At 37.6% G+C, this 26,828-nt stretch overlaps 1 pseudogene; it reads left to right on the top strand.

Annotated features, from left to right (window-relative positions):
* The first annotated feature begins 9,351 nt into the window (after positions 1-9,351).
* On the top strand, positions 9,352-26,110 carry LOC141507033 (uncharacterized; annotated as a pseudogene).
* Positions 26,111-26,828: the final 718 nt, after the last annotated feature.

The following is a 26,828-nucleotide window of genomic DNA, read 5'->3' as shown; positions in this document are numbered from 1 at the left end:
CATTGAAGGTAGGACCGGTTATAGCACAGTTCACCCAGAGGCCAGGAAGGGGCTGAGCAATAGAGCAAGAGAAGGTCTCTGCCCTTCCAGGGCATGATGTCACCTGTCAACTTTGTCATCCACTCCTCAGAAGCCCAAAGTGAAAAGGGAATCTGCAAACAAGTTAACATTCTGCCTAGGGCAGAGCATGGAGAAAGGAGGAAGCTCAGAAGCCAGTAGCAGCAGTAGGAGTTTGGCTCAGATCAAGTGAGGTCCCACTTCTGAAGGCTGCTCCAGTCTGCAGAGGAGTCATCAGACCAAAAAGAAGCCGACAGTTCTGCCACTTTGAATCATCAGAGCTTTTCAGCTATCTGACAGGGATAGAAACTAGCAGTGGCTGACCGTTAACTCAAATCCAAACTCAAGTCTGGAACTTGCAGGGCTCAGTTCAGGGGATAGCAATCAGACCCTCTGGGCGAAGAAATGGAAAGGAAGGAGAATTTGAAATTCGAGCTTTTAAAAATGAATGTTAAAAAAATGAATGTAATTAGGAAATATAGAAATAGTAGAAGAAAACTACTTGAGGAAGAAATTGTAAAAGCAATAAGAACTGTGGAAGAAAGAATTGAAAAAGGAATTAATAGTTTGGCACAAGTGTCACAAGCAATACATTTATCCAAGCAATATACTCGCTGAAAATTAGAATGGATCAAATAGAGTCCAAGAACTCCATGAGCAAAAAGAAATACTAAAATAAAATCAAAAGACTGAAAAAATAGAAGAAAATGTAAGTTATGTCTTGGTAAAAAACAACTAATCTTGACACAGATCAAGGAGAAAAAACTTTAAAATTATTGGGTTATGTGAAATTCATGACCAAAAAAAAAAAGCCTAGACAAAATACTTCAAGAATTCTTAAAAGAAAATTACCTAGATCTCTCAGAATCAGAGAGCAAAGTGTAATCAGAATTCACCACTCACTCTGGAAAGAAACCCTAAAAGGAAAATTCCTAGGAACTTCCCAGTCAAAAATCCAGAGCTTCTAGGTCAAAGAAAAAAATACTGCAAAAGAAAGAAAGAATTCACATACCAAAGAATCTGAATCAGGATCACGAAGGATTTAGTAGCCACCCCTATAAAGAAGTGAAGAATTTGGAACACAATATTCCAGAAGATAAAGGGTTTGGGTCTATAGCCAAGAATAATTTGCCCAGCAAAACTATAGGAGAAGAAATAGAATTTTATTGAAAAAGAACTTCCAAGCATTCCTGATGAGAGACTAGAGATTTAGAGACACTCTGAATTGCAAACACAAGAGTAAAGAGAAACATAAAAAGGACTATGAGAAAGGATTAAACAGGATAAAATTGCTTACGTTCACATATAAGATATAGGCATCCCCTCTGATTCTTATCATCATTAAGGTTCATAAAGAAAGTTCAATTAGTCAAGGCCAGAGAGTGGTTCTGTTATGACTTGATGATCTTAAGAAAAGAATGGAAAGAGAAGGGAAGAGGAATGTACTTAGGGATGGGGAGGGACAGGTGAAGGTTTGCTGAAAAATATCTCCCATAATAAGACAGATCTATACAAATAAGGAGGGTAGAAGGAAGTGGTTGACACTTGAATCTCATTCTAATATGAACTAGTCAAAAGAAGAAATAATATACAAAGAGAAAGTTGAGTACAGAAATATATTTCATTTAACAGGGAAATGGCAAGGAAAGGGGAAAAAAGGGGAGAAGAAGAATTATAGAGGATAGATTAAGAATCAGACAGTCTAAAGCAAAATAAATTCTAAAGGTGCACAGAAATATTTATAGCTTTTTGAGATGACAAAAAAATGGGACTCTGAGGAGGTATCCATAAATTGAGGAATTGAAGAACAAGTTATTGTATATAAATGACTCTTCATGACCCCAGTTGAGATTTTCTTGGGAAAAATACTGGAATAGTTTGCCAATTTTCTTCTTCAGTTCATTTTACAGATGAGGAAACTGAGGCAAACAGGATTAACTGACTTGCCCATGATTACAGAATTAGTCAGTGTTTGAGCCCTGATCAGAACTTAGGGAGGTGAGTCTTCCTTATTTCAGGTCTAGTATTCTATCCACTACAGTACCACCTAACTGCTCCTTGGTAGCTTGTTCATTTAGACATGAACAATGAGAACAATTATCCCTTCTACATCAGAACTTTTTTCCATCACAGATTCAATATATTATAGGTGGTATGTGAACGTAAATGAGAATTTGAGGGGGAATTTTTCCAAAACCAAGATGACACATGAAGGTTCAACAGATGACACAGTCTATGATTTAACCAAATTTTACAATAAGAAGAAAAAAGAAAAGAAAAAAGAAAAAAAATCCTGACTTCTCCAGTATGAAGGGAGAGTCAAAAAATTTTGCATGGGGGCAGCTAGGTGGCACAGAGGGGCAGCTAGGTGGCACAGTGGATAGAGTAGTGGCCCTGGAGTCAGGAGTACCTGAGTTCCAATCTGGCCTCAGACACTTAATAATTACCTAGCTGTGTGGCCTTAGGCAAGCCACTCAACCCCATTGCCCTGCAAAAACCTAAAAAAAAAAAAATTTGCATGATTTTCCAGATCACTGCAGCAATGTGGATGAGATAACTGTAATTTTTTGTTTAATATACATAGAGTAACAAGAATTTTTTTTTGCTTTCTCAATGAGGGGAGGGAAAGAAATGAGAGAAAAAGGTTTAACTCTGTATGAAAATAAAATAAAATTTAATTAAAAAGAAAAAACTAAAATAATTATATTTAAAAAAATAAAAAAGAAGTATAAAGGAGCACAAAAGTATGATATGTGAAGAGAAAAAGAAAATATCCTCTGCTCCTAAGGAACTTATATTCTACATAGAAAGTAACATGTGGACACATAGGTATCCACTATATATACCCTTTTGGAGGGGAGAAAGCACTAGCAATTGACAGAGAGAAGGATCATAGAAAGGCTTCAATCTTAGCACCGTTCCTCAAATATAACAAGTACTTAATGAATGCTTTTTGCTTAATTAATTGATTGCTTTTTTAAAAAAAGTGACCTTAAACAAAACTAAAGATTCCAAGAGGCAGAGAAGAGGGTGAACATTCAGGCGTAAGATGATTTGGGGAAAAGTACAGAGATAGGAGACAGAATGGGAGCAGAAGGAGTTTGCATCAAATGTTTACAATATTCTCGATAAAATAAGAGGTAAAGTTCTTTGACAAGAAAGAAGGGAATAGGGAGGTTTGGAAACATTCAAGAGAACAGAGGAAAGGTTGGAAAAGCTTTCATGAGGAGCAAGATAAAGAATTAATTAAAGTGGAGTGAAGGATCAATTATAGTTGGATAATATATCCAATCTAGGGTCTGAGAATGGGGATAAAGGTCATCATACATCTTTACAATACTTCAAGGTCATTGTGGACCCAGTGAGGCCATCAGCCACTCTTACATGCCTCCTAGACACCCCAAAGTCGGCCCGATATGTAGTTTTGACTAGACTGCTCTTCTTTACAGCTACATCACTAATTGTGATGTGAATATGTGAATAAGACTGACCTAGGGAGTTAGCTTCCTGTCTTTTCTGAGAGTGGTCAGGTAGGGACATCCTCTGACACAATATGGATCTCATGAATTTAGCCTATAGTGGGGCCCCAGTGGTTTACCTTCGTCATTTCTGAGGGATTCACTGAAGTTATATCAGGGTCAACATGGTCTTTGGATTAGAATTTCACAATGAAGTCTTCCTTTTGCCTCATTATCCTAACTAGTTGAAAGCCTTGAAAGCAGTAATCACTCTAGTGATTTTTTTTTCATTTGTAACCACTTAAATAATCATAAACTGATCCTGGTAAATTGTGAGCAATCATCTCCTTTAGATGTTCACCGAGGTCATTTTCTCTTGTTTTCTTTCATTTACATAAACCCTGCATCTGATGATTGTTCCACTCTGCAAATCATGTCCTTTCATTATAGTTACCTGAGGCTCTGGAAAACATCTTAATAGACCAAAGTTACTGTCATATGTGTTCTTAGGCTATAACTCAGAAGTTGTTGGGGTTTTTTTCATTATTTCTAAATAAATTGTTAAGAGTTGTAAAAGAATCAAATAAAGGCCACAAAGCATTCTTTGGCTATGGCAAAAGGGGGCTGGGGGAGGGGAGGAAAGAAGCAATATACAGAGAAATGGAAAGAGAAAAGGAGATTGAGAGAAGGGAAGGAAGGAAAGAAAGCAATTAAGAGAGAGAGGAGATATGGGAGAGATAGTCAGACTGATGGGAGAGAGACAGACAGAGAGGTAGAGGTGGAGAAAGAGATTGAGAAAGAGGAGGTAGAATAACATGGAAGGAAGTTTATGACAATAATCATAAATCTAAATTGAATGGAAATATTTGATACTGTGAAACCTTTGGGAGAGGTTAATGAATAATGGTAGTAAAAGGAGAGTCTAGAAATAACAATGGGCTCAAGGAGCATTCCAAGTCTCTTTCCAGAAACCATGTGGGGAGTGTGAGTAAATATGGAGAGGAAGATCTGATTATCAGGCAGGAGTCAACTCTCCATGAAGACTAGTAAATAGGCAGGGATAAAAAAAGAGATCCAGAATAAAGAGAAGTTTGATGACAATTCTAGAAGATACAGTGGAAAAGGTGATCAGGCTTAGAATGAGAAGGATGAGGATGTTTTGCTTTTGTGTAATATAGGGATGAAGAGAGAAAGAGGTGATGGGAAATTGTAACTAAAGGGATATTCATGGGTAGTAGATGAAAAATAAAGCTCAAAAAGTCTCTAAGACTTTGATTCTCTAAAATTTCCTGGCTCTGGTTCTCAGCTCATCTCCTATGTCTGAACATCCCACACCTCTCAAACTCTACTAGGAAATATTTATAACCCTCCCAAACTGTGAAGGGTAATCTAACAAAGTCAGACTCACTGACCAATGGGCTTTTTATGATAGAGTAAATAAAATATAAATTTAAAGTAACAGGGAAAAAAACCTAGCTTGTACAGGTTGGTTACATTGAGTGACAAGCAAAAGGGGACAAGATCAAGCTGCTTAGTTGGAGATGAAAGGGTTCCATGGCATCTGGAAGAATAGGGGTAGAGATGGGGAAGAAGAGAGATTAATCCAGGTGAGTATTTCTAATCACAATCAAGTCTGCAGGCTACTGGCAGGCTCCTTTCACTGGTTTCTGGCAGAAACAGTCTTTGACCTGGAAATTTCCTCCTTCTCCTCCTCCACCTCCTCCTCCTCCTCCTCTTCCTCCTGATCACTGCTTCAAGACTTAATTCTCTGGCTTGATACTAATGGCTTATCTTTTAGCAGTTATTCCAGATGGTGTTTACTGGGCATCTCCACCTGCAATGTCCTTCTTGTTTGACTTGTCTGACTCCCTGATTCTTCTTCCCACTACTCCTTCAAGTTTAAGGTCAAAAACTGTGATCCTAGGATCGAGACTGAGGAAGGTTGGAGAAGAGGAGAATTTCTCTTTGTCTTCCTCCAGGAACAATGGTAACTTAGAGCAATAGCATATGGCTGGGGGAGGCATGCTTTTACAAAGTCCAAGAGGTGGGGCCGCTAGGTGGTGTAGTGGATAAAGCACCGGCCGTGGAGTCAGGAGTACCTGGGTTCAAATCCGGTCTCAGACACTTAATAATTACCTAGCTGTGTGGCCTTGGGCAAGCTACTTAACCCCGCTTGCCTTGCGAAAACCTAAAAAAAATAAGTCCAAGAGGGGTGTTTAGGGAACCATTCCTGGACCTCAGCCTCCCATGCATGAGAGGAATTTTGCAGCCCTATGTAATATGATCCCAGAATCTGTCATCCTAGAAGAGGGAGACTTTCAACTTTGAGAATGGCCTTTTGGGTAAATCCTAGAGTTCTTCAGCCAGGTATTACCACTCAATGGATATTTCTTTCACAATAGCATCTCTCAGAGGAAAAGAAAACCACTACCTGGGGGTTCCTGTAGCAGGAAGATGAAAATCATACCATAGAGGAAAGGAGAATAGATCCTTGGCACCTCCCATTTTTGCCAAGAGTTTCTCAGGTGGTATATCAAAGATGAAGGGAAATATCTATTCAATGGAACATATCTTTACTTTCTCGGAAAACCTAAAGAATGATAATCAACTTGAGACCAATCTGAAGATGAGACAGAGACAGGCAAGTCAGGGATTATACAGAAGTTCAATTTCAAAGTGAGGAAAATCATTTCCAAGCAAAGTCCTTCTGAGAAGGAATGTCTACTCACTTGTGGCAGGGGTGGGATTTTTAAGCATGAAAAACACAAAAAAGGAGAGATCCAAAACAGTCATTTCTAGGTCTTGAGTAAACCATTTCCACAGAAGGCCCACAAGGGCAGATATTTTGGGGACACTTCAGGCATTCTTGGGTCCCACTAGTAAAACAGGAACAGGAGTGTAGCACCTGGCATGGTTCACTTAGCTGTTACAAGCGTAGAATTGTTCAGTTGTCAGGAGATGTGATTGAGCACTTTCTACTGTGGTATATCAGCTGCAATTCCCACCCTCAGGTCTCCTGGGAAAAGGGGAAATCATAAATTCCAGTTCTGGTGTTTTGCTGAAGCTGAGATCATTCAGAGGGTGAGCGCAAAGGATTTTTGTTATGCCAAGTTCACAGCCTTAGGCCTGGAAAACAGGGTGTCTCCTAATATCTTGGCATGAGCTAATTAAATACTTTATATTTTTTGTCTTTCATCATGCATACTTGTGAATCCCTTGTGTCTTATACATTTTCTGTAGTGAAAGAAATGAAAAAGCAATCTCTTATTTGATTGTTGCTTTGTTCAGTTGTTTGTCAGTAATGTTCAACTCTTTGTGACTCCATTGGGGGTTTTCTTGGCAAAGATACTTGGAAGGTTGATCGTTTCTTTCTTTAGCTTATTTTATAAATAAGGTTGAGGCAAGTAGGGTTAAGTACCTTGCCTAGTGCCAGTCACTTGATATGACAATAGAGACCAAGAGAACTAAAGTCACTGTGAAAATCTGCAGATTGGAAATCTACCTTCCTCTGGCATGGAAGCCAGATTAAGCCTTAAAGGGTCATTTCCAATGTGAGAGACAATCTCCAGTACATATGAATTGCAGCTCTCAAGGTGTTAGAAGATTCATCTCATATTCCCTCTTTTAAAACTAGCATTCTCTGTGTAGCTTTTAAGGTAGTAATATCCTGCCTTGGCCCCAGCATGCATCAGGGAAATCAAGAGTATAAAGCACCAAAGAACTTTGCCGGCAAGAGGAAGGGGCTTGACTGACAGACTGAGATGGTTAGAGATCTAACATAGCAGTAACTGACCATGTGCCCAGCCTATATCATATCTCTACTCTTCATCAACCTTGAGCTATTATTGTTCACTTGTTTTTTCAGTCCATGTCCAACTCTTTGTGACCCCATTTTGGGTTTTCTTGGCAAAGATAGTATGCCACTCTCTTCTCCAGTTCGTTTTATAAGTGAGGAAACTGAAACAAAGAGGGTTAAGTGACTTTCCTAGGGTAATAAGAAATTAGCAGGTGTCTGAGGTTAGATTTGAACTCAGGGAGCTTACTCTATATACTATGGAACCACATTGCTACCCCATTATCTTCATCAACAGCAGCTCCCAAAGTTTGTTCAATGAAGTAGAAAGACAACTGTTCTCAACCGCAGCAGAGAGGCCCTTGGGACACAAAAACAAATGTACAATCAATTGTAAATGATCCCACAAATGAGCCAGTGATAGATACCTCCTCTAGATATGACTATAGATCAGGCACTAAGTTTTTGCCTAATCTCCTCTTTACTTTTGAGGCAAATTCATCCTATTTTCAAGTAACAAGTTGTTTCTACTGGTGATGATTCTCTTCAGCCTCTTCCCAGTGCTGCTGATACATGTATGTTCAGCATTTGTGTAATGGTGTAATGGTGACACAAAGGCACCAACCAGCATGGACTAGTATAGGTATAAACAGATATGGCATGAGGGAACAACTCTGGCCTCAGTACTGTTAGCTTTGTTACTTCCTTTGTCTTCTTTCCAATTACAGCACTAAGTTGTCAGTGTGAACTTGCCGTCTCAGAATCACCATTTTCATGCCTTCCCTACCAATCATGGGTTCATTCCTTTGAGTTAGTGACAATGGCAATGGGGACGGAGAGAACTTAATATTGCATTTTTAATTATTGCAAAAACATGTAGTCTCCTGTTGCCAATTGGAGACGCCTACACATGGACCAAATGACTCACAAGTTTGTGTTTGGAAGAGTTCAAATAGAAGCTGAATAACTATAGTAGAATGGACTTCCTCCATTCTGCAAGAGGTTGAATTAGATGTTCTCTTAGGTCTCTTACAACTTTTAAAATTCTATTATTCCATTAATGTCTAATATTCCTTCCTTCCAAAGTATATGGCAAGACTATTAGCATAAATGGAAGAAAATCATCAGATGGGCTGTAGCATGATGTGGTGGATAGAGCAATGACCTTGGAGTTAGAAAGAGCTAGGTTCAAATCCTCCCTCAGATATTTTACTAGCCGTGTGATCAGGGACAAATCACTTAATCTCTCTGTGCCTCGGTTTATCATATGAAAAATGGGATTAGACTCAGTGACTTCTATTCCCCCTTCCAACTCTAAAGTTATAATCCTATGATCAGGAATTTGGTTAGATTAACCAAAACATTCAACAAATATTATCAAAGTCTCAATGTTTTGGCACAGTGGATTGAAGGTTAGACCTAGAAGACTCATCTTCCTGAGTTCCAGGGTCATCTTCAGTCATCTTGAATCATATCTGGCCACTGGATCCAGATGACTATGGAGGAGAAAGTGACAGTACAGCATCCCTTCACTCAGATCCAATTCATGTGCTTGCCATGGTATCACCTCCCTGATGTCATGGTCTTCTTTGAGAATGAAGGACAAATATCATCAAGCTGTGTTTCCCTGGACAAGATAACTGAATCCTCCTTACCTCAGTTTCCTTATCTGTAAAATGAGCTGGAGAAGAAAACAGCAAACCACTCTAGTACAAGAAAACCCCAAATAGATTATGAAGAGTTGGACATGACCAAAATGACTTAGCAACAAGAACCAATTCTTTTTTTTCCTAATGTATTAACTACCTACTAAGAACAATAATGCTTTCTTTTAAAAGAAAAATGATGCAGTCCCTGTTCTCAAAGCCATTTACTAGGTAATGAGTGTGGGGAATAAAGCACATCCAGAAATAAGTTTAATACAGGAGAGACTATGATAAAGGGAAAGGAGGGAGTACTATAAGCAAAATGAGGAAGGAAAAAACTGGAAAGAAGTACAAAATATCAAAATAATCTTGTTTACCTTTCAATAGTGTAGTCTCCACTTCTACTAGGTGTAAAAATGACAACTCCAACTAACCACCCAGCCTATGCCACAAAAGTGACCCCTGAAGCAAACCCTAATACTGTCAACACTGAGAAGCTAGAATATAAGTAATCCCTCACATTTATTTAAATCTAAGTAAGAGAATTCTATGGGATCTATTCACCTCTATTCCATCAAAGGATTGCCTACTATAATCTCACAGGGTTATTGTGGGAGGTGGAGGGAAGAACTTTATAAACAGAAAGATACTATCTCATGCAAGCTATTATAATCTTATTATCATCACTAAGGGGGGGGGGGAAGCATTTATTAGGTCCTAGACTTTGTGTTAAGTACCAAATAAACAAAGATAAAAACAAAAAACCAGTCTCTGCCCTCTCAGAACTAACATCCTGCAAAATGGAAGGTAACTTCCTAATCTTGTTGGAGTCCATAAATATCTCTTACAAATTAAATATATCCCTTAAAAATGCATCTCTCCATTGCTGTTATTTTTTTAACAGTTAAAAGAAATGAAGCAACTTTTTCCTAGGTTCCTTTGGAACAGGAAATTGTCATTAATGACACTTAAAAACTGAAATCAAAGGGAGTTTTTACTGGTACAGATTTAAAAAAACACAAACCTTTCATTTGTATGGTGTCTATTAAACATGTCTATTTAAAGCAGGTGTGAACAGAAATTCAGCAAGTTCAATGGGCCCATTCCTGTCATCTTATGGAATACAAAGAACCAAGCTCTCATACTAAATAATGAGAAGAATGCCATTTTCGAGAGATGACTTACTCTGAATTTGAACATTATTTTTTTTGTTTAGATTGGGACACAAAAACAAATGTACAGCTCTCAAGGTGTTAGAAGATTCATCTCAAGGGACAGCTAGGTGGTGCAGTGGATAGAGCACCAGCCCTGGAGTCAGGAGTACCTGAGTTCAAATCCGACCTCAGACACTTAATAATTACCTAGCTGTGTGGCCTTCAGCAAGCCACTTAACCCCACTGTCTTGCAAAAACCCTAAATAAATAAATAAACAAACAAACAAATAAATAAATAAATAAATAATTTCCATGGCAGAATTCTAAGAATCATAGAACTAGAGTGGACTTTCAAGCTCATTTAGTCTAAAATCTTACATTACAGATAAGGAAACTCCTTCCTTCAAAGATATGTAGGTGTCCTATATCTCAAAGAGTATGAGTGACTTGTCCAAGATCAAATAGTTAATGATGGAACTGGAATTAGAAAACCAGATGTCCTGCCTTATGGCTTTATGATCTCCCCCTAAAAAGACAGCAGGGGACAGTAGAAACGGCAGAGGATTTGAAGTCAGAGGACCAAGGTTCAAATACCAACTCTGTCACTTAGTGTTTATGTAACCTTAGGCAACTCAAAGTCTCTGGGTCTTAATTTCTTCATTTATAAAATAGGAAGGATCCTTTCCAGCTCTAAATCTATGAGCCACATTAATTCTTCCCATTCCATTTTATCACTTAAGTCTCTAAATCAGTGTCTATGTAGTTTTTAAAAATATTTTGATACAGGCAGCTAGGTGGTGCAGTGGATAGAGCACCAGCCCTGGAGTCAGGACTACCTGAGTTCAAATCCGACCTCAGACACTTAATAATTACCTAGCTGTGTGGCCTTGGGCAAGCCACTTAACCCTATTTGCCTTGAAAAAAACTAAAAAAATAAAATAAAATATTTTGATAATTATTTTAATACAGTTTCCAAGGCCCTGGTGATATCCAGGCCTGCTCTGTCTGGCATGTCGTTCAGTAACTTCAGTTATTTCTTGACATTTCTTTCTCCAGTTTATCTACAAAAAAGGAAACTGAAGCAAAGAAGGTTAAGTGGTTTCCCCAGGGTCACATAGCTAGGAAGTGTCTGAAGCCTGATTTGAACTAGTACTCTATCCACTATGCCATCTAATTGTCAACACATTAATAAATTATAATTTATTCAGTCATTCTTCAAGTTATAGGTACCTATTTTGTTTCCAGTCCTTCAAAACAACAACAAAAAATTCTCTAAATATTTTTTAAAATTTTCCTCCTTCTTTAATTTCTTGGGGGGGGGGGATAGCTTTTGTTCCAAGTTAAATATGCTCAACTCTTTCAATAATATATCATGACCTTGTCTCCAAACTCCTAACCTCACTTTTCTAAATTTATTCTAGATTGTGAATAAGGTCCTTAAAATGATTTAAACAGGATCAAACACAATATTCTAGCTGTGGTCTGCCCAACATGATAGAGCTATTATTTACCTTAATTTATGCACTTAAATCATATTAATGTAATTTAATTACAATGGTTTTTTGTTGGGGATTTATCTTTTTTTGACAACTCTCACACTGAGTCTGCAGTAAACAAAAACTTCAAAGTGGTCATCTTCACATGAAGTGTGATCAAGTCAGATTTTCCTAATTCTGCATTTATGAAGTTGATATATCTATCTTAAATTTCATCCTGTTGATTTTGATCCATTATTCCAAACTGTTTAGGCATTTTTATATCTGAATTCTGTCATCCAAACTATTAGATATTCCTCATAGCTTTGTACTATTCAAAAATCTGATTAAAAAGATAGTCTTCTCAATTACTGCCTCTCTCTCTCTCATCTTTCACTTGCCCTATCTACTTTCTTCCTTGCAGACTTCAGATATACTTCTCTCCACCACCCTCAGAAAACTTTCATAAAGCCCTATTATGGGGGCAGCTAGGTGGTACAGTGGATAGAGTAGTGGCCCTGGAGTCAGGTGGATCTGAGTTCAAATCTGGTCTCAGTCACATAATAATTATCTAGCTGTGTGACCTTGGGCAAGTCACTTAACCCCACTGCCTTGCAAAAAGAAAAGATCCTATTATCAGCTGGAGTGATACTCCTTACCTTCTCAGTCAGACTCTTAGTAAAATCTTTATACCTTAGATGCCTCCATTTCTTCTTCTTCCTTCTTGAGATAAAATGGAAAGGCCCATGGGTCCTTAAAATACAAGTTGAACAAATTCCATTGATACGGTAAATAAGCAAGCCCAGTTGAAGCAATATGGCACTTTGAGAGAGAAATAGGAGGTGACATGTGCCAGGCAGATCATCCCACTGCCATTGCCTCAACTATTGAGTCCTCTTAGAATCAGTTGAGATAGCCCAGATCCCTGAGTCCAAAGGAAATAGGAATAGTAATGCTTATCATACTACAGATACTACATCCAAGTCAGCCTCCTCAGTCATCATCAAGGGGAGTAGCACTTGTTAGAGAAGGGATTCATCATGCCTACCACCACTACTACTATCAACTGTCAACCAATTCCTATCAATAGATAAGTGCAAGAACCTGAGCATTAGCAGTTGCCTCTAGGACCCTGTCCCCAATCCTCCTTTCAGCTAGATATCTGATACTATAACCAAAAAAAACAAACTTTTTGCCCACATCTCCCCAATAACAACAGCCCCAGCTACTAAAAACTCAGATAAAAAAATTCTTACCAGCACTGTCAATCAAAAATGATTCAATATCAGAAACAGAAAAATTTCATCAATGGAAATAGCATGAGAAGATGCATTTATCATTTGCTTCGCCACTGCACCCTATAGAGCCTACTGCCTTTTCATCTGACTTCCATGTAGATTTTCTATTTTTGTGCTGTCTCCCTCATGAGAATAGGTGCTCCCCGAAAGTAGGGGCCAGTTTCCTTTTCTATTTGTATCCCCATGCTTTTCTCACAGTAAGTGCTTCATAAATGCCTTTTCGTTCATTTCTTTATTCTAAACCCTTCACAAACTGCTTCCAACCTCATTACTCAACTGAAATGACTCTAACCAGTTAACTAGTCAGATCTAAAAATATTTTCTCAGTTCCTAGCCTTCTTAACCTCTCTGTAGCACCTGACACGATTGATCATTCTCTCCTTCTGACCCACTCTCTCTTTTCTGTGATTTGGGAATACTACTTTTCCCCTGGCTCTCCTCTTACTTCTCTGACCATTCTTTCTCAATCTCTTTTGCTGGCCCATCCACATCAAGTCCCCTAACTAAAGGTGTGGCCCAAAGCTCTATCCTGGGTCCTCTTCTCTTTTCTCTCTACATTATCAGTATTCTCCAAGGTTTGTCTTCTTCCTCTATACAACTGTTTTTATTTACCCCATCAATTCCCATGGGTTAAATTATCAACTATATCCAGATGACTTAGATTTATTTATGCAGTCTCAGTCTTTCTCTCTCTCTCTCTCTCTCTCTCTCTCTCTCTCTCTCTCTCTCTCTCTCTCTCTCTCTCTCTTTCTCATTACCAACTATCTATTGAACACTTCAAAGTGGATGTCCCAAAGACATCTCAAATTCAACCTATCCAAAAGAGAACTCATTATCTTTCTCCAAAAGGCCACAACTCTTCGGAACTACCCTATTACTTTTGAGGACACCACCATTCTTCCAGTTTTCCAGATTTATAATTCCATCATTAATGTCAACATTTCATTCTCTCTCACCCTAAGTAGCCCCCAAATATTGCCATTTCTATCTCCATAGCTTCTCTCACCACTCCCCTTCTCTCTACTCCCACAGCTTCAGTTACTCTTCACCTCTATTATATAATAGGTAAACACATATGCAGATATGTATATATACATATATGGCATTATAATACAATGGACTAGTCTCTCTGATCCATCCTTAGTTCAACTGCCAAAATGATTTTCCTAAAAGGTTCATCACTTCTCTAATCAGCAGGGTGCTTGCCATATAGTAAGCACAACAAATAATTTCCAATCATTCAGTAAACTCCAGTGACTCCTTGTCTCTAGGATAAAATATTAACTCCCCTGTTTGGGTTTAAATACCCTTTACATTTCCAAACTATCTTTCCAGATATACCTGTTGACCTATTTTTCCTTGCATGCCTCCTTCTTACAACATCCCATCCTCCCAACTTTGTGCCTTTTAGTTGACTATCCTTGATGCCTACAATGTTCTCCCTTCTCACCTCCCTCTCCTGCTCAAATTCCATCTTATGCAGGAAACCTATCCAGCGCCCCCCCCAGTTGCTAGTGCCTTTCTTCTAAGATCTTCCTCCATTTTCAGAATATGTTTATCTTGTATAATTTAATGGGGGAGGATGCAGAAACAACTGGTACACCTGCAGACCACCTGGGTCGATGTCTCTCCATGTAGAAAAGTTGAGGATCCTGTTTCTCAAAGTCATGATGACAATAAGACAGAAGTGTCTTAGAAATAATTTGGAGCATTTATAAACATTCTGTATCTAGTTCTGATTCTGGATTACTGAATACATAGTTAGATAAGTCTTTTTTTAGCTGCATAACCAGAATTGGTAGTGTTTTCAAGAAATCAAAGTCAGCATCAGACTACTCTCTTTACCTCAACACTCTTCATAGAGCATTGGTGACTGTTCATACTGTCCATTGATAAAAAAAAAAATACCGCAAGGAAAGATTCATTGAAATCTTTTTCCACTTGCCTCTCAAGTCGAATAGCCTTGTGAAATCAGTTGCTGATCTCTGCGTTAGTTCATTTCCACTTTAAATGAAAGAGTTTCTGCTCTAGGAAATTTTAAAAGGACAAGATAGTACCCCAGCATCCTAGACTTTCAGAGATGAAATTTGCAATCAGCACAGCATCCATGTCCCAAGCAGCTATAAGTGACTTTTAGGAGTGCTTTTCTGGACCTGGACCAAGCAGTAGCTGAGATGAATATACATGCATCTGCTCATGAATTTGTCAGGACAAATTTTATGTAAGGAACTAAGCTAAGAGTATTTCCTTAACATGTTGAGAGGAAATGTTTGTGCATTTGTTCTTGCTATGACTTTGAAGTAAGTATTCTTTTATAAAAGCTAACTGATATTAAGTGGTTAAGTGAACTGTAGTCACAGGGTGTTCAAGAAGAGGGTTTTAGAGAAAGAAGATAATCCAAACCCCTCAGAGTATTATAGAACCAGACTAGAGACTTGATCTTGGAGAATAAGCCAGAGTATATACACTACATATGTAGTTATTCACATGTTGTCTCCTTTTATTGCAAAGTAAGTTTATTGAAGTCAGGACCCACGTTTTTGTCTTTCTTGATCTCTGCTGCTTGGTGTCTGGAATGTAGTAGTCCCTAATAACTACTTCTTGACTAACTTTTTAACATATATATATATATATATAATATACATACACACACACACACACACACACACACACACTTGCACACACATATGTTATAATGTAAGCTCATTGAAAGCAGGAGCTTTCATTTTTTAATCTTTGTATCCCCAGTGCCTAGAATAGAAATGCTTTTTGATTAATTGAATAGTGTGCCTTTTATGTCTTAACAAACTCATGAATCAAAACATTTAAGAGAAAAGGGCTGAGGACAGATTGTGAGTAACCCTAGAGCTGCTTTTCCCTTTAATTTGATAAATACTTTTTTGGATACCATGATTTAACAGACTACAAAACCAATTGGGTCATAATTGTGTCCAATCATCTTATCCACAATGGTATAAGAGACTTGTCAAGTAGAATAGGAATATACCACAGCATTCTTCTAGTGTAATAATTTAAGAAAGAAGCAAAGGATGGAAAGGAAAGCCAAATTTGTTAAACATCAGGCACTGAGCAAAGCACCTTACAAATATTAGCTCCTCTGATCCCTGTAACAGCTCTGAGAGACAGGTGGTGTTATTATCCCCAATTTACAGTTGAGGAAACTGAAACAGATAGGGCTTAAGTTACTCACCTAGGAAAGTATCTGAGGCTGGATATGAACTTAGGTATTCCTGACCCCAAGAGGAACTCTATTTGCTGCCTCACCTAAGCTAACCAAAAAGGACATAAATTCAGTTGAGTATGACTTGTAGATAATGTAAATAATTTTCTGGATATCACTGCTCTCTTTGTAAAAGCTTAAAAGCCTTCTGATTAATCACTCATTCTACAATTTTCTTGGGAATAGATGTCAAGCTTTCCATCTTGTGAGCAACTAGATGATGTGATGCTAGACATGGAGTCAAGAAAATGAGTTCAAATCCAGCCTCAGACATTGATAATGTGACCCTGAGTCTGTAAAAATCTGCAACATCAAAAGCAATTCTTTCAAATAGGCCCCTAATTTTATAAATATTTTTCCCCAGACATTACATGCAAGACTAAGTTTATGATACAGCATTATAAAGACACTGATCCCACATGTTTTTTAGTCACCATCTCTGTGAAGACTCCAGAAAAGACTTATACCTTATCCTGAGAAGGCAAAACCATTCTTTTAAAGGTAAGACTGATCTTTCATTCATTCTTAGTTTCATCTTGAGGACAACCTTTGAATTTCTTGTTCTCCTCCAGAGAAAGAGGAGCAAGATGAAGAGACAGATCACCCAAAGACAAAGAGCAGCATCAGCACCCAGAGCTATCATACAATACATGTCCACAAAGTTTCTATGTTATTTTAAGTAGATAATAATATACAACAATGGTTTCAGAAATGAATTTTGCTTCTTATCATTAATTTTTATTTGGAGGCTCATTTACACATTAGTCTAAGTTATGAATAATTAGCAAACTAAATGATTTGGAGAAGAATGGCAAGAAGGCCAACAAAGCCAACAGGATGAGATTTTTGAAGGGTCTCCTGTTTTAGATTGGTAGCAACAGCAAGCCTGAGGCCATGGGTTGAAAGGCCCTGGGTAATTCCTAATAGATGATTCTCCTTTCTTTCCCCTCAACCTTTTGATGCAGAGGAAATTGCAATGAGGTGAACATCAAGGTCAAACTTGAAGGGGGAAAGCATGACATCAATGTAGGTCTGAGAGTTAAAAGGCATTTTCTACCAATTATCTTACATGTTTCTCTCATTGATATAAGAAAACACAGACCTTTAGAACCAGAATAGAACTTAAAACTGACCTTTCACAATTCCCCATTTTGCAAATGACATAAGAATAATGAAAGCTGATCTTTATAATAGGTTTATAATAAGGTTTCCTAAGAACTTGAAATACATTATCTCATTTGAATTCACAATAACCTTGTTGTGAGGTTATTAGGCATTAATGATAAATAGTTTACAACTATTTCATTTGATTCTCAGAACAACTCTGGAATTGCTATTATTAACCCATTTGACAGTTGAGAAGGCAAAATGACTTGTTCAGAGTTAATAGAGCTAGTAAATATCTGAGACTGGATTTAAACTCATGTCTTCCTCACTTGTTCTTTAACTCTATTCATTACCCACTAGGTATTTTACATTTTACAGATGAGGATCCTAAGAGTCAGACAGTTCCTAAATATGAAAGGCAAAACTTGGACCCATATTCAGCACTCTACTACATCACATTGCCTCTTGGTGACAAAATTAATAGTTTAGAGGTTTGCCTAAGTCTCTAAGGTCCCACCCAAAGCAACTGGGAGTTAAGACTCCTGAGATCTCCTGACTAGTCCCATAACTTGATACTTACACTATACTGCCTATTGCTACGACCCTCAAAAAAAGTCCAGCTAAGGGGAGACTAGGTGGTGCAGTGGATAGAGCACCAGCTCTGGAGTCAGGAGGACCTGAGTTCAAATCCGACCTCAGACACTTAATAATTGCCTAACTGTGTGGCCTTGGGCAAGCCACTTAACCCCATTGCCTTGCAAACCCCCCCCCCAAAAAGTCCAGCTAAAGGGAGATTCTTGGAAGAATGCTGGAATAAGTAATGCCTTTGCTGGGTGAATGGTATGTATTGATTGTAAGTGTAATTGGGAACTTGTCACTACATATTAAGGAAATTGATTTCAAAAAGTAACGCAAAAAGCAGTCTCTTTACCCTATTAAAAAAACCTTTGCAGGTAGATGGCAGAGCCACCCTCCTCTCCCCTTCACAGGTTGTCCCACAAAGTCAGCTCTAATCAGTAGGAAATAAAGCCCCGCCTAGACTAGCTATCCCATTCTATTGATTTCTATTTGGTTTCTAAGAAGACCACTATTCTTCAACAACAGGATGGAAGGAAACAACTGTTTTGTGGGTTGCCCAGGAAAATATTTCTTCTCCCAATCCTTTTATTTTTTTGTATTAGAAAACATTATCTAGGGCAGCTAGGTGGCGCAGTACCTTTAGTCTGGAAGACCTGAGTTCAAATTCAGCCTCAGACACTTAATAATTACCTAGTTGTGTTACTTTGGGCAAGTCACTTAACCCCACTGCCTTGGGGGGGAAAAAACAACATTATTCTGAAAATAGGTCCAGAGGCTTTTGCACTGGACTGCCAAAAAGTTCAAAGACACCATAAAGGATAATAATCCCTTCTCTAGATAGGGGAGAGTATTAGAAGATAAAGAACTCACTTGATCAACCTTGATGGATACAGTTCCTCTCAGCAGTTCAGAGCTCTAAGATAACCCTGGGAGATCTGTTATAGACAATGCTATCCACATCCAGAGGAAGAAAAAAAATCAAAAACAAAACCAAAATTACAGAATTGGAATAAACACTTCATTCACTTTTTCAAAATTTTTCTTATGTTTTTCCTTCCTCTCTCATAGTTTTCTTTCTTTTCCCTTAGTCCTTCCTAATTCTTCATACAGAAAAGGACTAATCTGTAAATATATTAAACAGTAATATATGTGTACAATGTTCACCACTGAGGGGAGGGGATGGGAAAGGAAAGTAGAAGGAAATTATGTCACTTATAAAGATGTATAAGCATGTGGATGAATGCTGAAAAGCTTTCATAACATGTACTAGAAAAATAAAATAAAATATCAATTGGGGTAAAAAGAAGATAAAGCACTCACATAAAAGATCAAGACAGCCCCATTCTAATTTCTTCATCTTATTGATGAACTGAAGAATGAAGAAAATGAAATGGCCAATATGATACCAAAAGTCAGGGCTAAAGAATTAGGCTATAGAATCTTCCATGTTGTATGGGGCAGGAAGCCCTCAGGTCACAGAGGGTTGATTACTGTCTCTAAGCACAGGAACATATCAAGTTCCTAGAGAATTTCCCAGTGATGTGGTATGAACTTTTTATTTACCTGGTGAGTTAGTTACCAGAGATAACTAGATAGGGAGCTCTCTAGTGAGTAGCAAGTTGCTATTTGGACATTTGGCCCCTGCTAATGAAGGAGCCTTGTCTGAAAGGACTATTGCGTTATTGGAGTACTGTCTACCTGGGAACAGTGAAGGCATCAGGCAGGTGGGAAAGGGGAGGTTAGATATGCCCCAGAAACATAACCAGGGTCAAGAATGGACAGGAGACTCTGCAAGGGGATGGAATCATACATGGTTATCCCAGCACTCATTCATATGAAGAATTTTTTTCCCTAGAGGAGATCTCTGGGATTTTTAACCTCTTTAGTGGCATGTCTTTTGACAGTCTGAAGATGCATAAAATAAAATGCATAGGATTGCAAAAGAAATCAATTATATTAAAATTAAAATGCAATTTTTTATTATTCATATTACTCTTTTGGCTCAGTGTGATAACTATACATAACACTCAGTTCTTCTATGGATCCAATTAACATTTTTTTGATATTTTCTGTTTATTCCTCTAGGAGGAGGCTGCTCCAGATGATATCACTGATGAAGAAAAAAAGTATCTTATTCTGTGAAGAGAAAGTAACTGGCTATAGAAACAAGAAGCGTTTTAAGTCTTCATTATATCCACAATACTATCTGGCATGTGAAAAGGAAAGGAACACCTTAATTTTAAAGGCAAGGGATGAAAATGAGAAAGACTCTACAGTGTTTGTGGTCCAATATTTGTGAGGAAATTGGCTTGTAGAATAATAGAGATTTAGGCCTGACAAGAATGTTTACCCAATTGCACATATATAATCTGTATCTGACTTCTTACCATGTGAGGAGGGGGGTAGTGGGAGGAAAGGGAAGGAGGGATAGAATTTGGAACTCAAAACTTTAACTAAAAATGTTTAGCGGGGCAGCTAGGTGGCGTAGTGGATAAAGCACCGGCCTTGGAGTCAGGAGTACCTGGGTTCAAATCCGGTCTCAGACACTTAATAATTACCTAGCTGTGTGGCCTTGGGCAAGCCACTTAACCCCATTTGCCTTGCAAAAACCTAAAAAAAATGTTTAGCAAATTGGGATAATAAAATTATATAGTCAATACCTCTGGGAAAATTGGATAACAATATAGAGAAAAAATATATATTTAGATCTTTATATGTGACACTAGAAATGACAAATTTAGTTTCAACTCTATGGAAAGAGGAAAATTGAAGCTAAGGAACTTATCCATGCTCACAGAATTAGTAAATGTCAGAATAGGATAGTTCTGACTACAATTCCCAGTCTTCTTTCCTCTGAAATATCCTATTTCCTCCAAAGTTGACATTGTCCATCTTCTCTCTAGAACCCATAATTGTGCAAAGCCTGAAGAAACTGAGACCTCTAGCACTAAGAGAATGAGCCTGTCCCTCTCATCACTTCTGCCTTACTTCCCACAGGCACACAGCATTCATCTCCACCAATAAAAAAAAAAGTCCCACAGCCAATTTACTTTAGACTCATATTACATTCAAAAGTGTTTCTATGGTGGAAAAGTAATAGGCCACCAAGTTAGAAGGAAAGACATAATAGGTTCCAGAGAGAGATCACAAAGCTAGCATGAAACATATATTAAAGATGGGATTTAAGTAATCTAGTTAGCTTCTAGAGCTCTCCCTGAAAATCAATCACTAATAATTTTTTTATTTGACTTAATGATTATTTAGTTTTTTAAAAATTTGAGGAAGAAGCAAGAAGAGAGATGTTATTCTGGACAGAATTATAACTAATAATATGAACTAGTTGCAATGGTGGGAGTATGAGCAAGATTATAACCAATAGTAAAGAACCAATTGCCAAAGTAGAAATGATAGAAGTCTTGGAAAGGAGAGACCAGTATACTTCAGAATGTGTGACAGATAAGCTAAGGAACAAAATTGTTCCTTGACAAAACAACAACAAAACAGATTAAAATGTAAATGGGGAATGTTCAACAAAATAAATAAAAATACCCTAAGACATAATGTTAATTTGTATTTTCCTATTCAAAATATCAACTATAAAGATGTTTCTAATCAAGTTAGACACTACTAGTCTACCACACTTTTTGTTTCTTTTTTCTTTTCTCATATCCCAGCCCCAATTTCTGTCTACTGAATCTTCATAACAAAAAAGTATAGTCAAGCAAAGTAAATTTCCTCACTATGTCCAAAAATGTATGTCTCATACTGCATTTTGAGTCTATCACCTCTCTGTTGGGATGTGGGCAGGCAAAGAGCTTTATCTTCCATCTCTGGTACCTTAGTTTTGAATCCATCAAGAGGTCTCAAGTGTTTCAAAGTTATTTTCCTTCACAATATTGTTACTCTATAAATTGTCTATAAATTTGAGAGATAGCCTCAAATCTTATCCAAGGGGAAAATTCCCATCTAATATAGCAAGCTGAGGACAGAGACATGGCAGAGACTGTCAATTTCTTTCTAGAATTTTTCTTTTCCTCCCATGGAAAAACCCAGAGAGCAACACCCATCTTCTTTATCAAAGCTGGAAGTTAGAACCCAGCAACTCCCTCCCCTATTGCTCTCATCATTGCTCTCATCTCTACCCCTCATGCAAGTGTGGTCCTTGATTTCCAATACTGAAGAGAATATTCCATAACAAGGGGCTTTAGAGCCTGGGTTATATTCTATTATATTCAGTCTTTCATCCTAGTGTTCTGAAGAGTCTTTAAGATCCTGTCAATAGATGAATTGGAAATTCCAGGTTTGTGTCACCTATAAATTTAATAAGCATGCCATATATGACTTAATGCAGAGCACTGATAAAAATGCTGAACAGGGAAACAGAAGAGAATTCTATTGTACAGGAGTAGATACCGCTCTCCATGCTGATATCAATTCATTCATCAACTGGTTATTCAAACAATTCTGAATCTACCCAATTATACTATATAATTCAGCCTTCATTTCTCCATCTGATCCTAACCACACAAATATTTTTAGTAACTTTGCCTAATGGTTAGCTAAAATCCAAGTATGCTATATTTATGGAATTTCTCTGATCTATCAATCTTAAAATGTCAAAAAAAAAAAAGGAACCAAAGTCAGTCTATCAGAACTGACAGTTCTTGATGAACATATCTCATCTCTAAGCAATCACTGCTTTCCTTTCTAAGTGTTCACAAATCAATTTTTTAAAAATTTGTACTAGAATTTTGCCAGAGACTGAAGTCAACTTCATTGACCTAGATTTTTATGGATCTATAATACAGACCCCAAATTAGAAGAAGAAAATTGATGATGTAAGAGTGTCTCTTTGTAGAAAGTTTAGGGAATATTTGCATATTTTCAGTCCTAAAATACTTCTCATTTTCCTTGTGATTCCTTAAGGAATAATGTTATTCCTTAGTCATTCAGTAGTTTGCATGGCATTATGAATGCAGTACTGGACGTGGGTTCAAATCCTAACACTTCCTAATTGAATGTCTTTGGCCAGGTCATTTAATCTCATTTCCTCATCTAAAGAGTGAAGTGAATACCATCTGTCTAACCTACCTCATAGGATGGATCTGAGGCTCAATGAGATTATGCATAGAAAGTATTTACAAGCCTTAATATATTAAATAAATGTTAGTTATCATCATCATCCTTGTTATCCCTCCCTTTATTGATCTTTAGTCAAATGCTCTTTGTCATGCTTCCCTATTCTGAGTTCTTGGACTTCATCACATGAATATCTACTTTTAATATACAGTGTTACTCTTAATTTCTCTTGCTTATTTCCTTTTATTATAATTGCTATTAGACTACTACTATAATTAATTCTAACTTAAGAGCTTCTGTGCTCTGACTCACATATATTATTACTCAATTTTCTGTAGTTAAGATAAAAATACAATTACTTTCTCTCTTACTGTCCACTTCCTTTTTGACTTTTAAAAAATATCAATAGGGGTGGCTAGGTAGAGCAGTGGATAGAGCACTGGTCCTGGAGTCAGGAGTACCTGAGTTCAAATCTGACCTCAGACACTTAATAATTACCTAGCTATGTGGCCTTGGGCGAGCCATTTAACCCCATTGCCTTGCAAAATCCTAAAAAAAAAAATCAGTTTGATAGGTGCAGCTAAGTGGCACAGTGGATGATAGAGCTCTGGCCCTGGAATCAGGAGGACCTAAGTTCAAATCCAGCCTCAGACACTTAATAATTACCTAGCTATGTGGCCTTGGGCAAACCACTTAACCTTACAGCCTTGCAAAACAACAACAACAAATCAGTTTGATATGGAAATATGTTTTGTAAAATTTTACATGTGGAATTGCTGACATGTTGCTTGCTTTCTCAATGGGTAGAAGAGAAGTTAGAGAATTTCCAGAACTTGGAGCTCAATTTTATTTTTTCAAAGGAATGTCAAAAATAATATGGTTCTAAACAAGCAGACAAACAAAACCATGTTTAAGTACAGGCCAGAAGGACAATCAGAACTTAGAAAAATTGTGCTAGAGTCCCATGATTAAAAACTTGTTCAGCTGTTTTTCAGTTGTGTCTGACTCTTTGTGACCCCATTTGGGGTTTTCTTGGCAGAGATACTGGAATTATTTGCTGAAAACCATGTGATTAAAAATACCTCCTTTCAAACTAAAACTCACATGACTGACCCTTCAAAAAGTAATGCCAGGAGCCCAAATAAATGCCAGGTTGAGTAACCAGTGGGTGGGTAAGCGAATGTGGGTGGGAGGAAGATGGGGAAAGTAAAGGAAGTATGAAATAAATTGAAAACACCATTTTCATCTTGGAATTTCTAAAGACAGAGTAGAGTTGATGAGACTGCATATTTATATTAATAGAATGACCCAGGAATAATCAGGCACATCTTTGAATAAAAAGCATTATGACAGAAATGTCATATTTTCCCGAGGGGACAATGGGGAGTGATTGAAAAACATGAGTTCTCAACCCTCCCACATAAGGTTTCAGCTCTGGACTCGGGATCTGTTTTCTACCCATGGAGATAAATAAGAGCTTTTCCCTGCTCTGACCTGTATAATTACAATAAGCGCTGAAAAAAACAGATATGGAAAATGGGGTAGTTCCTAATTCCTATGTGTAGGACAGAGAGCACCAAAATTCAATTCAACTCAATCCAACAAACATTTATAAAATGCCTATTTTTTTGTGAGAGGGCAGTTGGGTCTGGAGTCAGGAAAAGTCATCTCTGAGTTCATCTAACCTCAGTCATTTCTTAGCTGTGTGGCTCTAGTAAATCACTTAACCAGTTTGCCTCAACTGCAAAATGAGCTGAAAATTGCCTAGAAAATTCCAAATAGGGTCATACAGTCAAATTGACTGAACAAATTATGCATGAGAGATAGACAGGGAAGAAGAAAAGAAGAGTTAATCTTGAAGTCAAGAATATTTAGGTTCAGGTTCAACTACTGCCACATCCTGTGGTGACTGAGCAACCACTTAACCATTAGTGTTTTAGGTAACCCTTAAATGCTAAATTGCACCAAAATTGCCAATATGCATTGATAGAGAATTTACTCCCCTGGGAATTTCCCAATGAAATCACAGTTCCCAACCCAATCCCTACAATACTATAGTCAAAGTATTGTGCTAGAGGCTGAAACTGATGCTGCGCTATTTTGTATAAGCTCTCTTGCATCTGTGTTCCTTCCCTATCCCATTCTTGTACTAGCTATATGTAAGAAGGGTAGAAGAAAGGCAGCCTCAGGACCAGCATGTAGTCATCCTCAGCAGATATAGCCAACATCCAGACAGCATACATTTGAATTATCTGAGAAAGGGGAGACAGTTTTTAGACAATTTTAAATCACATTGTCTCATTTGCATCTCTAATGCAGAAATAAACAAGAGATTATGGTATTATGAGTTCCAACTAATGAATAATATTATTCTTTGAGGAACAACTAGGAAGAATTCAAAGATAACTATGTGGAAAAACACATACTGAGATGCAGAATTAAAAAACACAGATCCCAAAGAAAAATGGACATTGAACTTATAAATACAATGAAAACGAACAATTATACACTGAATATAATTATACACAGAAATAATTTTTTTTAAAATCACAAAGTAGAAGATATCAGCACACAACAAGTGTGACTGAGTATGGGGAATTTTCTGCTCTACTGTTGTACCTATCCCCATTGTGAGGACCTAGAAGCCTTGGAAGAGGAGACATAAGTGGCTGAGCACGAAGACCCTGGAGTCCATCTGAACTCAAGCTGCCTAGCATCTTGGCTTTCTTCTAGTTGAACAATCCAGGGTTTAAAAGCTTCTATTTCCCACTGATTCTTTTTTTAAAGCATTTACTGAACCCCTACTATATGCCAGACACTGTGTTATTGATAACAGCTGACACAACATGCCAACTAATAGAAGTGAATGACAGCTCATAACAATGCAATTGCCACTTGAAGGAAAATCCACATCATCATCATCATCATCATCATCATCATCATCATCAATGCCTATGCTATCACTAAAAGGAACCCTGAAGAAGTCAAAGAAATATTCTATGAAGACCTGGAGACCCTTATCATTGATGTACCAATAAAGGACAAGCTTATAATTCTGGGCAACTTTAATCCTAGAGTCTATTCAGACTACCAAACAAGACAAGGAGTCCTAAGAAGGAATGGAGTTGTCAACAGCAATGATTACATACTACTGAAGATTTGTGTATCTCCTGACCTTCTCATCATAAATTCTTATTTACCTAAACACAATAAAACTTCCTAGATGCACCTTCTCAACTATCACTGACATCTAACAGACTATGTGATTATAATAAGTAGAGACAGACAGGATGTGAGAGTGAAAAGGGCAATGTGTGGTGCAGAGTGCTGGACTGACCACAGACTCATTTTCTCTAAGCTAAATATTCACATTCCACAAAAGCAGCAACCCCAAGGCAAGATGATTACTAGAATTGATGTCACCAGAATAAAGTGATTTCCTGAGTGTTTTTATGATGCACTGAAGGTGATTTGTGGGCCAAAGACATATATGATATATCTCAACTACTCGGTGCTGATAGTGCCACATTTATTAGTGACATGATCCTAGAGAGATGGGCTGAACACTACCATACCATCATCAACCAACAAAAAAAGCTATTAAATGCTAACCTCAAGTTGAGGACAATCTGTCCCTAGCTGAAGTTCCAACTGAAGAAGAGGTTTTGAACATCATTAGGTTCCTTTTAAGTGGCAAAGCACTGGTACTGATTCTATCTCAAATGAGATTTACAAGTTTGTATAAGTGCGGGGGCAGGGGGGAGAGTATTTCCACTGCTCATACAAAATCTGACTGAAATGATCAGGTTATATGGCATGAGGACATTATCCCCCAGGAATTCAAGGATGCCTCCATTGTCCATCTCTCTAACAGTAAAAGGAATAAATTGTGTCCTGAGATAATTACAGTGGTGCTTTTTTTTCTCTTAATCATTATTGGC

This window comes from Macrotis lagotis, chromosome 1 (assembly GCF_037893015.1).
Source record: "Macrotis lagotis isolate mMagLag1 chromosome 1, bilby.v1.9.chrom.fasta, whole genome shotgun sequence".
In the NCBI taxonomy this organism is placed as follows: Eukaryota; Metazoa; Chordata; class Mammalia; order Peramelemorphia; family Peramelidae; genus Macrotis; species Macrotis lagotis.
The sequence above is the reverse complement of the archived record's forward strand: the minus strand, read 5'-3'. Positions and strand labels throughout refer to the sequence as shown.